The sequence below is a fragment of the Quercus lobata genome, chromosome 10 (assembly GCF_001633185.2).
Source record: "Quercus lobata isolate SW786 chromosome 10, ValleyOak3.0 Primary Assembly, whole genome shotgun sequence".
In the NCBI taxonomy this organism is placed as follows: Eukaryota; Viridiplantae; Streptophyta; class Magnoliopsida; order Fagales; family Fagaceae; genus Quercus; species Quercus lobata.
Window position 1 is genome coordinate 47,024,736 of NC_044913.1, and position 9,809 is coordinate 47,034,544.

The window sequence follows — 9,809 nt, forward strand, 5'->3', positions numbered from 1 at the left end:
TTATCTCACAGCTGGATCTCGTGACTTAGTCCAGTAGCGAGGCCAAGCCACAAGCCAGCCCTGTTTTGAAAAACCTAATGTTTCACATTCCATTCTCACCCTAGTATAAATACTCCTTATACCCACGAAAGAAAGAGCTCTTCCAAAGAGAATTTTGGGAGAGAAACTCTAGAGTAAAACAAGATTGATTTATCCACAATCTTTACATAAGAGACTCTTCAAATTCCTCAACTCTCTTCCTCTCCATTGTTAAATCCTTGAGAGACATTTTACCAAAACCTTTTCTCACCATATCCATTACTGTGAGAGGGCTGTTTGGCGTTCTGGAAAGCAGTTAGGAAGGAACCAATTTACATTGGTTGATGCTATGATCAAGTAGCGGAATCTGGGAAGTTAGAAAAAAAATAGGTTCGGTGCAACCTCGTTGGAGCAAGAAGTTTGGAGGGCTTAGGTACACTGGATAGATTAGGCTTGGAGGGTCTATTGCTGTTCATGTATCCCAACTATATTTTCTAGTGGATTGTTTACCGCTTGGAGGGCGGCGGAGAGGTTTTACACCGAGGGCTTCGATTTCCTCTTCGATAACACATCATGTGTTGTCCTTGTGTTTGCATCACTCTTCCCTTTATCTTTGCTTTTTATTTTCTGCTGTGGATGTGATCTTAATTGGCATAGATTGTTTACCCATTCTGTATTAAGCTTTTGTTCATGTTCTGCACATTAATTGTTTGATATAAAGCTTGAATTGGTAATTTGTAAATTGGGGGTCTAAACATTCAAGGGTATTTTTGCATTATTTGAACTTTCAGATATTGTTGGTGCTTTTCTCCTCTCTCTTTCTTTCTTGTGTTAGTCTGCTCTATGGCACCCAAATGCAAATCCACTCTGTCCCAAAACCCTCTTCGTTTTGGGGCATCCACTTCTTCTTCTAACCCTACTCCTTCTCACTTACGATTTTGTGATGATAAAGCCCGAAAGGAATTTTCGAAGAACTTTTCTCAATGAGGCATCCATTCGGAATGCTAAGTCATTCTATCGAATTTTTTCGATACTGACCTTCCTATTGTCATATACAGTCGCGGTTAAGGGTCACTGTGTGACATCCTGATCACTTGTCCCTCTGTAATCATACAGGAGTTTTACTCCAATATGCATAGATTCGATACTTCTATACCTCATTTTTTCTCTTGCGTTCGAGGTACACACATTGTAGTTACTTCAGTAGGGTAGCGCATCCTGACTACCTTGGCTGCAATCATTTGAAGACTGTGTCCAAAGACAAACTCTTGTCTTTATTTTGTGAGATACCATTATCTTAGGGTGACCGTCAAAACACCCTTTGCTCGAGTTTTGTAAAAGGTCCGAGATTCCTTAACATGGTGATGACATTTATTCTTCATTCTTTGTCTCACTATAACTCTATTATAGACCCTCGTGCTCGATTTTTGTTATCCCTCTTAGAGGACATTTCTATTAACTTTCTTTCTCATTTTATTCTATCCCTTATAAATGTCTATAGGGATACAGCGACTCGTGATAAGCTCATTTTTCCTTCCTCTATCATGAGACTTATTCGCCATTTTTCTGTCTCCTTTCCCAAGTCTCCTTATTTCACGGTTATGAGTGCCATAGACATTTCTACCATTCGACGGAGCAAGGCACTGCTTAGAGCTAGCGGCCACGGATAGAGACGACGACTCCTCCAACTTCTACTGCTTCATCCACCTCCATTCCTTTGTCTTCTCTGGGTGGAGTGACTCTCGAGGCCATCATGGCACAACTTATGTGCATGGAAACAAGTGAAGAAGTGCTAGATTTTAAGGCTTGACAACTAGCTCGATAGCTAATATTTATCGAGATTTAAAAAGCTGCTGAAGCCCAATGCTCACCAGCTATCTCGACAGATCAGCTATCTCGACAGATAAACTATCTATCGAGGTTTATGAAATTCAGTTTTTCAAAGCTGATTTCAATCCAATCCGTGAATACATGTTTGAGTCTCATAACCCTAGACATATATAAGGATTGTTTTAAGGGCTGTCAAAGGTTGCGTGAGCATGAAGCAAAGTTGTGTTCATGTAAATTGTGACCAGAGACAGAATTTGCCCTAATTCATCTTTTTGTTGAAGAAGCTATTGTGTTTGTACACTTTAAGGTTTTGTAACCAAGGAGTTTTGTGATCTTCATCGTGTGATGAACTGAAGAACTTTGCAGCCAACATCTTTCTTAAGTTGGTGAGTAAGCCGCGTACTGTGATCCGCTCATCAAATTGGTTAGTCATGTACTTGGAGTTGTGCATTATAAGGAGAGATTGTCACTACAAATAAGTCCAATTGGGTATTGGGGCAAGGATTCAATTGTAGATTGGTATAAAGTATTAGGATTCCTTTACTTGTAACCCTTTGTTGTGATAATAGTGAATTTTTAGGAATAGTAACCTTAAAATCACCCAGTGGGGTGTTTGTTGTGTAAGTTTTCCTCATTCGTAAACAAATTACCGTGTCAATTTAATTTTTGCTGCATTTAATTAATTGGTGATTTGTTTGTGCTACTATGTGTATTTCACGCTAATTGAATTTATTAGTTAATTTAGCTAATTAATTTATTAATTTATCACAAGGGGCCAATACATTCTTGGCCTATTAGCTCATGTTTGTGACAATTTGAATAAAGAAGATGCTATTGCTTCTATTGATCTTATTGATGCTTGTGAAACTCTTTGTAAGAAATTATCTAAATCGTTGAAAATTGCTAAAAAATTCAAGGAAGATTTAAAATTGGCTAATTTTGAAAAAGAGGAATTGGTTGTTAGATTAGATGAATCAAATAAAAGTAATGAATTTTTGAGAAATCAAATTTCCTCTTAAGATGAGAAGATGAAAAGCTTGGAATAAGAGTTAGTTGAATCTAAAGCTAAAATTGAAAATTTGACTAGTACCAAGCCTGTTGTTGATAACAAAAGTGTTTCTATTTCTCTTAAATCTAAAATTGAGAAAGTTTATATCCCTCCTTCCAAGAGGAATAATAAAGAAAAGACTTATTTTGCAAACCTCTATTAGATGTAGACGCTAAAATTTCTAAGCCTATGTCCAAACCTCTATTAGAAAGCATAATAAATCTGTTTTTGTGTCTACTTGTCACCTTTATGGTGTTGTTGGTCATATTAGACCAAATTGTTCTTTGTTGAGGCAAAAACCAAAATCTGAGACTAGATTTGTTGTTAAGAATACTGATGTTCCTAAATTTGTTCCTGTTTGTCACTTTTGTTGTGTCTCTAGTCACATTCGTCCTAATTGTCATAAATTGAAATTTAAAAATTCTGTACTTCAATCTAGGATATGTGATGATATTTCTCTTGCCATAAGTTCATACAAATTATTTCATATTCTTTTGAAAAATTTAAGCTTGTTGGCTTGCGAAAGAAATTTGCAGGATTTCAGTCTTTCTTAGAAGATTAGCGTAATCCCTCAAATACACTCTACTTCTCATGGGTTTTCACCTAAAAAGCTGAAGACTCGTGCTATATGGGTGAGAAAAGATTCTCTAAGGTGAGTGTTGTTTACTTGTCCTTGATTTAATTCTTTCAATTAATTGTGGACATGTTTTCTTTTAGTTTTTAGTTGTTTTATTTTCTTAGGTTGCTTTGTTTTTTTAAAAAAAAAATCAAAAAATATTGAAAAATTTCAAAAAGACAAAAATATTTTGTTTTGTGTCTTGTTTTATTTGTTTTGAGGATTACATGAGTTATGATATCTCTCTTTTCATTTAGAACATGCTTGACATTGTGAAGAAACTTGAATAGTATGTGTTATATAAGTGCTAAGCTATTTATGATTTTGTATGAGTATGTAATAGTTTGTACATGTACTCATAGGTTAATTAAGAAACTGATATTTCTTGTTTGTGTACCCTCTATAGTTTAGTTAAGCACTATCATGCATAGCTTTGCATTGTTCATTTAGCATAATGTGTGCTTTTTGTTTTTGATCATAAATTTTTTTTAAACCAAAAAGATTTTTGTGTATTGTACTACATATCATGGATGCGTAGTTAAGGTTAATTGGTCATATTTTCTTTACATGACATGCTTGTTTACCTTGTTTAGCTTGGATGAGCTTATTTTTCTGCACTTTGCTAGTTTTAGCTATGTAGTGCATGTTGTGTGGGAGTTGTTTATAGTTTTTGATCACATGATCTTGTTTTTGAAGTCACATGCTTTTGACTATAAGGACTAAAAAATCCTAAGAGAAAGTCATAAATAACCATCTTACCATTATTTACTAGCCAATCATGAATATCTTGGTGCATATCGTAAGATTTTGTACTCGAGAAAGTGTAGCACATGCACAAAAAGAAAATAAGGTGTAGCCTTGGAATAAAAAATTATAATGAAAATAATAAAAATGGCATGTACATTATAAGGCTAAAATAAAAAAAAAATACATAATTGCAAGCTTGTTTTCTAGGAGATGTGGGAGTTGTAGGATGTAATTCTTTAGGTGATAGTCATTTTCAAACTTATGTGATGAATAATGTAGAAATTGTGATTAATTACTATCCACTTATCATCTCACATGTATCTCATGCTTTTACTAGTTGCAAACACTTCACAAGTTATTCTTTGCTAAACTTAGTACATGAAATTCTGTGTGAATTTGGGTTGGCCATCCAAGATTATGTTTTCTATGGTGTTTGATGCAAAATATGGTTAAGGGTTGGCAAAAATTGTGTTTTTGATGATTAAAAACCTTGTTTTGAAGTTTTGGGTTGAAAACTCATGTTTTTGAAAAACTTTTAAACTCATTCTCATATATTTAATTCATGAAATTATTTGGTTTGAGTGTTTTTTACATAAAACTTTTGCTATTTTCCAAAAAATCCAGTTTTCCAGAATTTCATTCAATTGAGTGTAATTTTCGATCAATAAAAAATTTCCAGATTTTTCAAGTCTAGCTTTTGCCTAACTCGATTGGTATTCGATCGATGCTCGACCGATCAGAACTAAAATATTTTCAGTTTTTAAGTTTTTGACCAATTTTTTTTCATGCATCGCCGATTGGCCTTTTCCTCCATTTAGCAAAGCTAGCTTCTTCTTGGGCCTTCATGGATGGCATGGTTTCGATTTCACCAGCCAACCTTCTCCAGTGAAGCCCATTGTAGTCTAACCCTCAACCACTCTTTCCACTCCAAAACCCAACTACTTCAGTTGTAACCTCTCTTCCCTCTCCAAAACCATCCATTCAGATTGTCTTTGTTACTGTGAAGTCTTGAACTTTAACTTGGTTACACTGTTTGAAAGTATCCAATGGATGATTTGGTCACTTCTCCAAGGCCTTTTGTGACTGAGAAGAAGTTAATGCTTAAAAATTATGGATAAAGAACTAAATGTTTTTAGAGAGTGAGAATGAATGAGTGTAATATTATTTTAGAGAAATCAAATTGAACCAGGGGCAAAACCAAGAATTTTACTTTGGGGGGGGGGGGGGGAGTTATAGTTTTGAAGTTATTATCTAGTGAACATAATGTTGTCTACTTTGATATTAAATATGTACCACACACACATAAAAAGAAATTTGGTATTTTTAAAATTTATAGAATAAAACTTGATGACGATATTTCATAAAATAAAATTCAATCATTATCATTTTTGTAGTGAATTCTTACAATTTTCATTTGCAATAAAAATTACTATGTTGTCTATTAAAATGAATAAATAACCTCCAATGAAACCAACAAAATCTTCAAAATTGTGAATGATCCAAAGCATTAAAAGTATTGTTGAGAAACAAATGAAATTACAAAAAAATGAAATTAAGAAAATTTACATTATCTCCATAATTATTGGGTCTATTAGTCTATTCTTTTATTTTTTTTTAGAGCATTGTTTGAGAACTTGATTTTTTTGTTTGGGGGGGGATACTAATTTTTCAATGAAACCTTTTAAAATTTTCACTAATATATATACTAGGAAAAGATATTTTAGATTTTTGAAAGAGCCATGGCCCCCCCAAGGGGCAATGTAGTTCCGCCCCTGAATTGTACGATTGTAATATTATTATAAACAAACAATCAACTTTTACAAGAAATACACTTTTTTTCTTTCTTTTTCTTTTTTTTTTTCTTTTTTCTTTTCAATCACCGCTCCCTTTGCATTAATTTTACTATTTGCCACGTTGAAATGAAAAATTCTAGACTAGTAATCATTCAAATTATTCAATGTCCAAAAATCTATCAATCATAATAGAATGTCTAGTGGTAGGATCCTTTAGTTGATTATTTAATTAAGAACATTTTTAGTTCTTAATGAAAACAATGGTCATTCAAGGGAACCAACCTCGTTAGAAATATGGAATAGAGTGTAAGAAGAGGGAGAGGTATTGTAGAACAACAAAAACTTGACTTGTTTTCTTGATATTTTTAATTTATAGTTCAAGACATTTTATACATTCACTACAAAAAAAATGGGTCTATAGTCGTGTTTTTAAAAAATGCAGCTACAAACTAGCTTTAAGCCGCGTTTTTAAAAATGCAGCTATAGACCAGCTTTAAGCCGCATCTAAAAACGCAGCTACAGGTTTTTCAAAATAAAAAAAAATAAAAATAAAAAAAAATAAAAATTCTGGGTTTTTTTCCCCAGAAAATTCAAAATCAAATACAATATACTCACAATACAAATATACCCAAAAAATTCAAAATCAAACACAAATCCAGAAAATTCAAAATCAAATACAATATACTCATAATACAAATATACCCAGAAAATTCTAAATCAAACACAACATACTCACAATACAAACACATTCACCTAGAAAATTAAAAATCAAACATAAACCCAAAAAATTCTAAATCAAACACAAACCCAGAAAATTAAAAATCAAACACAACATACTCACAATACAAACACACCTAGAAAATTCAAAATCAAACACAACGTGCTCCAAAGTATAACAACACAAACCCATGAATCTCCTCTCATTCAACAAAACCAACCCAAATCTAACACTAATTCCATTAAGGAAAACAAAAGCACAAGCTCAGAAACACAAAAGAACACAAACCTGTGAAGAAGGAAGAAAGAAAAAGGAAAAAAAGAAAAAAGAAAAAAAGAAAAGAGAAAAGAGTTACCTGGTTGTGAAGAAGGAAGGAAAAAAAAAGAAAAAAAAAAGAAAAAGAAAGAGTTACCCAGATGTGAAGAAGGAAGAAAGAAAAAGGAAAAAAAAGAAAAAAAGAAAGAAAGAACGAAGAACCTAAAGAATGAAGAAAGAAAGGGGAAAAGAAAGAAAAGATGAGTATGTGGGGGTAGGTGGGAAAGTGGGGCTGTAGGTGGGAAAGGAGGTGTACGTGAGAAGCTTCAGGAATTTTTTTTTTTTAAGTGCTACCTATAGCTGCGTTTTTAAATAGCAAAAACACAGCTACAGGTTACCTATAGCCGCGTTTTTAAAAAACATGGCTATAGGTCATCCTTTAAAAAATTCATATAGCAGGACCTATAGCTGCATTTTTTCGGTTTTAAAACGCAGCTACAAGTTACCTATAGCTGCGTTTTTCAAAAATGCAGCTATAGGTCACCTTTAAAATAATATATACAGCTGGACCTATAGCCGCTTTTTTCCCTTAGTCGCTTTTTAAAACGCGAAAAACGCAGCTACTGGTTACCTATAGTCGCATTTTTGAAAAACACGGCTATAAGTCCACCTTAAAAAATTATTTGGTTGGACCTATAGCTGCGTTTTTCTAAACACGGCTATAGCTTATCTTTAGTTGCATTTTAAGTTAGCTATAGTGGTGTTTTTTAAAAACGCGGCTATAGGTCAACCTATAGCTGCGTTTTTAGAAAACGAAAACGCGGCTATAGCTTGTGGCTTTAGCCGCATTTCTTAGATCCCCTATAGCCGCATTTTTTGTAAACGCGGCTATAGCCTATGTTTTTTGTAGAGATTTCTTTACTAACAAGTAACTAACTGCTTGTAACTACTAACATTATATGTATAAGAAATTTTAAATAATTTAAGTTTATATAATATGATATAAATTTCGATGTTACGTGTATTCGTGAAACATAAATGTCAAGGTTTCAAGAGTTTAATTTTGTGTCTTTAAACTTTCAAAAAATTATTATTGATTTGAAATTCTCAATTGATAGATATATTGTGCCATTTCCAATCAAAGTGAAGACAATTCTTGAATTGAAGATTTTGCCAAGGAGATTGAATCAAAGAATTATTCTATTGTAATAGAATTTAATTGTACAAAATTGTACTAAAATATTCATCTATATAAAAAATACATTTGTGAAGCTTTTCAATTATTTGATTTCCAAACATGAAAATTAGTGTTTACAAGTGTAATACACATGGTTTTGAAAACCGGATCTAATTGATCGGTCCGACTAGTTCAACTAGGAACCAGTTACCAGTCTGGTTCGATAAAAACCCTCAAAACTAGTCAAAAATCGAGTTGAACTGGGAACCGAATGCAAAAACGATTTTTGCCTCTGTCCAATTTTAAAAACCATGGTAATACATGGCTTGAAAAATGCCTGACAAATAAAAAATTTCGCATATATTTTTCTTATTTTCACCATAACTTATTATGTGATGAATATTGTAACAACAAGATGGTAGGAAAATGCTAATTGGCAACAATAATAAGAGTGATATAGTAGTAACAAAATTTTCTTTAACACGTTTGCCAAATTTTTTGAAGATAAAAAACATTAACAATGTTATCCATCAAAAGTTTAAATTTTAATTTTTTATATTTTCAAATTACATTTAAAATGTGAGTTTATATATTGAATGGCAATAACATACAATTAGCACTTAAAATTTAACTTGCATGTTAGGAACGAGCGGATCGCGTGCGGTAGAATTTTTAAAACAAAAAAATTCAATAAAATAATGTGAGTTTTACATCTTTTATAACTTAAACCCAACTCATTTATATATATATATATATATATATATATATATAATATGAGAGTTTCACACCTTTTATAGCAAAAACATATGAATGTTTTAAGTCTGAGAATTTTTTAGCACTCCATATTTAAACCATTAATACTATATAGTCTGCATTCAACTAATATTCTTGCGAGTCTTTTTATAGAATACTATATCACCACCCAATTTTTGTCTTCATTTTGTCACCTTTCAATCAATCTTATTATATCGTACATCTTTTTTTCATAATAATCTCACTCTTGCTTGTTCACTTGAAACATACTGAAGCTATGTACAAGACCATGTGTATTGCTTTTTCTTCACATCAAATGCTACATGGCAGACTGCTCATTTCTTATCACTTTCATGTGAATACAATGTGCAAAAAAGTATGTGTACTCAGGGGCGGTGCTAGTATATATTCAGGGGTTCAAATGAACCCCCTGACTTGAAAAAAAAAATTATATATATAAAAAATATTTTTTCTTTGTTAGTTTAATACTTTAATTTATTTTTAAAAATATTTTTGCACATTCTGAATTAAATTTTGCACATCTTTATTACAAGTATTTCAAACTCTAAAAGTAAAAAGTAAGGGTTTGTGAATTGTGTCACTCTTTTTTATAAATTTATATTATATGTGTGAGTGTGTCTAATATTAATTGTGTGCATTACTTTTTATTATAGTGCTATTTGTGTGAATTATGATGTGTGTAGATGTTTGTGTGTACAATATAAATATAATATAAATTTAAATAATTTAATAATTAGGAAATAGAAATGGTTTGTTACATGTGTGTGAATTGTTATCATGTTATAATAACTTTTTGTTATAAAGTTAATAAAATTTAAGAAAAAAAATTGTAA